Here is a 4,335-nt window from a genome sequence, read left to right on the forward strand (position 1 = left end):
TTGCGAGTACTTTGGATGAGTACTCACGGTTGCTTTCCCCCCCCCTTTTCCCCCCTTTCCTTTCTTTTTGGTTGTCGCAACCAGATGCTGGAGTCCAGGAGCCAGACGCCACCGTCGATGACGACTACTACACTGGAGGTGCCTACTACTACGTGCAGGCTACTGACGACGACCAGGAGTAGTTAGGAGGATCCCAGGCAGGAGGCCTGCGCCTCTTTCGATTGTATCCTAGTTTATGCTAGCCATCTTATGGCAAACTTGTTTAACTTATGTCTGTACTCAGATATTGTTGCTTCCGCTGACTCGTCTATGATCGAGCACTTGTATTCGAGCCCTCGAGGCCCCTGGCTTGTATTATGATGCTTGTATGACTTATTTATGTTTTTAGAGTTGTGTTGTGATATCTTCCCGTGAGTCCCTGATCTTGATCGTACACGTTTGCGTGCATGATTAGTGCACGACTGAATCGGGGGCGTCACACCCGCCGCCCGTTGCCGCCGCTGCCGATTGCCGGAGCCGCCGCTGACCCCGCCGCTGAGGTAGCCGCCGCCGCCGTACGGTTTTTCTCGGAAAACCAATCGTTTTTTTGAAAACCTAGATCTATTTTTTAGATTAGATCGGATCGGTTTTTTTTCAGTTTAGTTAAATAGCGGACGTTCGTCCATATGTTCATTTTAGCAAACGATGTTCATCCGTTAGACGCAGACAGCGAACGTTCATTCGTTAGCCTGTTCGTCAGTTTTTCTTTTCCAGGGTTTTTCCGCGATTTATTTTCGATCGTGATTTCTGCCCTGATCTTCATTTTAGTTTATCTTTTCGCTCGTTTATCGGAATCTGGTGATTCAAGTGCCTAGATCTTTGTCTCGAAGCCCTCTTTTTGTTTAATCAACTTGAACAAGATTTTGGTACTGTAAAACTTGACTTTACTCCAGATTAGTAAACGGATCTTGTTTCTTTCGCAGTTTGAGTTTCGTTGCTCCGTTTGATTTGATTCTTTTTGCAAACCGGGGTTCTTCAGTTGAACTTTCTGATTTGATCTCTTATTTGAGTTTTACCCGTGCTTCTAGTTGAGTGCTTATGTATGTTATTGTTTGTTTGCGATAGAGTACCCAGAGTGCGAAGTGTGCTACTACGAGTCTCTAGGTTTTGCGGATCATCAGCAAGGCAAGTAACACTTTGATCATACCTCTTTACTACCCAGTTTTATTGCATTAGATCAACCCTCAAACATTGCATGGTTAGGATCTGATTAACATGTGGGTTTTGGGAAGTAGATGATGAGGTAGAACCTATTGTCATGTTTATTATCAAACCTTTGGGAGTTACTTCCATGTTATGCTTATATTGCTATGCTATGCTCGTAGATGTGGTTTGGGTGAGTGAATCGATGACAGTTGTGAGTACTGTTAATTAATGGTTAATTTAAGGTGGCTACTTAAATACACATCTGGGTGGATTGCTTGAGGCACCCTGGAATACCCAATGGTTGTCAGGGCACCTGGAGAATCTAGTGTTGTCCTAGGATATCCCGGAGTACCCTTGTGATCATCCTACGGTTCGCCACCCAGGCTCAAAGGGATCATAAGATTATTCATGCTGGAAACTTCCGTGTGCAGCCACAAGCCAATATGGGCTCTCGCATAGTTGAGTGAGTTGCGTGAAGCTCTTGAAGAGGTAGACTAGCAGATGTAATGGGTTGTAGGTGGTACTGTCTACCCAGAGTAGAGAGTTAATGCTTTAGAAAGACCGTGTCTTGAATCTCCGACCATGGATGTGTTCGAGTCTTGTGGGGAAAAGTGTGCAAACCTCTACAGAGTGTACAACCTAATCATGGGTAGCTGTGTCCCCGGTTATGGACATCTTGAGTATCTGGTTCTTGGATTATCATGTTGATCTCATCACTCTAAATTTAATTTGATTGGGTTTAATGATGATGCTTAATTGGGATTGAGTTGGAGGAACCTTCTCAATGTTTAACAACCACCATGATAGTTAAATAAAATTTATTCCTTTGTTGTAGGGAAAAATTGGCTTTATGCAAACTGTAACCGTAGAGCTTTCCACCAGCCACATATGCATGTAGTGATAGCATTCATTCTGTTCATTACTCTATGTGTTACATTGCCAGCATATTCCATGTGTTGACCCGTTTTGGGCTGCAACATTTCATGTTGTAGACTTTTCAGACGACGAGTAAGGTGCCATAGGTCGCTGTCGTTCACTCAGATATGCCGTTGGAGTTGATGGACTCACTTTATCTTCCAAGCCTCCCGTTGTTATCGTTTCTAGATGGCCTTAAGCCATATTATTGTAATAAGTTCTCTTTTGAGACATTCGATGTAATAAGCGTGTGATTGAAACTCTGTTATAAATCCTCAAGTACTGTGTGTGTCAGCATTACCGATCCAGGGATGACACTGATGCACAGAGTCTAGACTGTTTGAGGTCTGGTCACTACATTCGTCCCCAAGGCGGCGACCGCGACGTGAGGGAGCATGACGTGCCAGAAGAAGTTGGGGCGGCGGCAGGCACGACTCCATGGACGATGTTGTTGCCTTGCGGCTTTCGCTTCACGCCAGCGACGGAAGGAGTTGGAGCGACGATAGGGAGCATGGTTGTGGGAGGCGCAAGAGGACGAGGCGACACCGATTGGGATAGCGGCGCATGAAATGTGCAGACCGGTGCCTGCGGGTACTCCATGCCAGCGATTGGAGGCATGAAGAGGTGAGAAGGCACGGGGCCAGGGAGATCGGCGGCAACATCCGGGGGCGCCAAAGAAGGGGCACAAATTTCCCTCTCGCCAGGTCACGCGACGGATAGAGGGGCGACAAAAGCTGAGAGGGGACTAGACATATGGCCGGCGCGGGCTGAAATATGCAGCTCCCCGCAATTTTATTGACACAACTCGCTTTTACGGGACATGTGCGGGATGATTTTTTGTCCCCATTCCGTAACGATTTTTTATCCTCATCTCGTAAAATGACAGTTATTTTAGCGGCATGATCTGTTGGGAGAGATGCTCTCAGACGCAAAAGAGAGAAGGAGCGGTTACATCCCAATATGGCTAGCAAAACCCTCGACTGAGGCATGCGGGAAACACCAAGGCAACCATGTCGGTGTCGTGCGGGCTAGAGTGTGTAATCCGTTGCGTCCTCAATGGACAATGAGCTGACAGGACGACGGCTACATGCTGTAAGGCAGACTACAAGGGGACGAGCCGTTTCATTCCTTCCTTGCATGTCTTGATGGACAAAAAGTTCAAGATGCACATGTTGGACGACGACTACATGCATCACGTGTTGCTCAAGGCATTCATACTTCAAACTCGAGATGGAGACAAAGGCGGTGCAGGATCTGTTGCACCAGCAAGGGCGTGACTGCAAGATCGTCTTCGCGGGGCACTCTCTCGACTCTGACACCCTCATGACGGTGTTGGTAGTGAATGCCTGCAGGGGTGCTCGAGGCGCGTGTGGCCACTACACACCCTCCTCCGACAATGACCTCTAAGGCAGACACGCATCACCGGTCCGCCGTGTTGATGGTGTTGAGGTGGCTCCATTGATTTTCATTTCGGGAGAGAGAGGGAGAGGAGGGAATTTGGGATGGAGAATGGATATGATATGTGGGGTAGGGATGTAAGTGAGAGTAGACTTTGATCCCGGACGGGATGGATCTTTTCCTGGTGCGCCAAACATGTATAGGGTTGAAATTGACTAGGATCAATGAGTACAAGGTATAGACTCCAGGAATTTGAAGTTGGGGGTTCATTTTCGACGAGCTATACAACTACTTCACTCAAAGGAAGAAGGAGGGGTTAGAGTATCTCTAGCAAACCTCTTATTGCGCTTACCTTTAAAGTGAGTATAATGGCTGCAGAAAACGTGTTTTGAGGGCTGGCACGGGCTGCGGTTGACTGATTTACCGTTTGGCCTTGCGGGGTCTGTTCGTCCGCAGGCCGCGCCAACCCTCAAACCGAAAAAACATATTAGACAATTTGACCGCAATTCCGATAAATGGCTACAAATTCAAATAATCAAACCTAGTTTGCGCGGAAATTAAACGTAGTTTTCATCGATGACCCAAAAGAACCTCATGCAAAAGCCACCACCACCTCCATGACCATCATTATCATCACTCTCCACCACCGCCACCGAAGCCACCACCACCTCCATGACCATCATCATCATCATCACTCTCGACCACCCGCACCGAAGCCACCACCCGTCACTGCTTGCCATCATTCGAAAGAACTGGTCCTCTATCCATTGCCAATCCCGCTTGCCGGTTTGGTCAGTGCCGGTCCACGCATCAAGAGACACAGATTCCCAAGCCTTG

Source organism: Triticum dicoccoides, chromosome 5B (assembly GCF_002162155.2).
Source record: "Triticum dicoccoides isolate Atlit2015 ecotype Zavitan chromosome 5B, WEW_v2.0, whole genome shotgun sequence".
NCBI lineage: Eukaryota > Viridiplantae > Streptophyta > Magnoliopsida > Poales > Poaceae > Triticum > Triticum dicoccoides.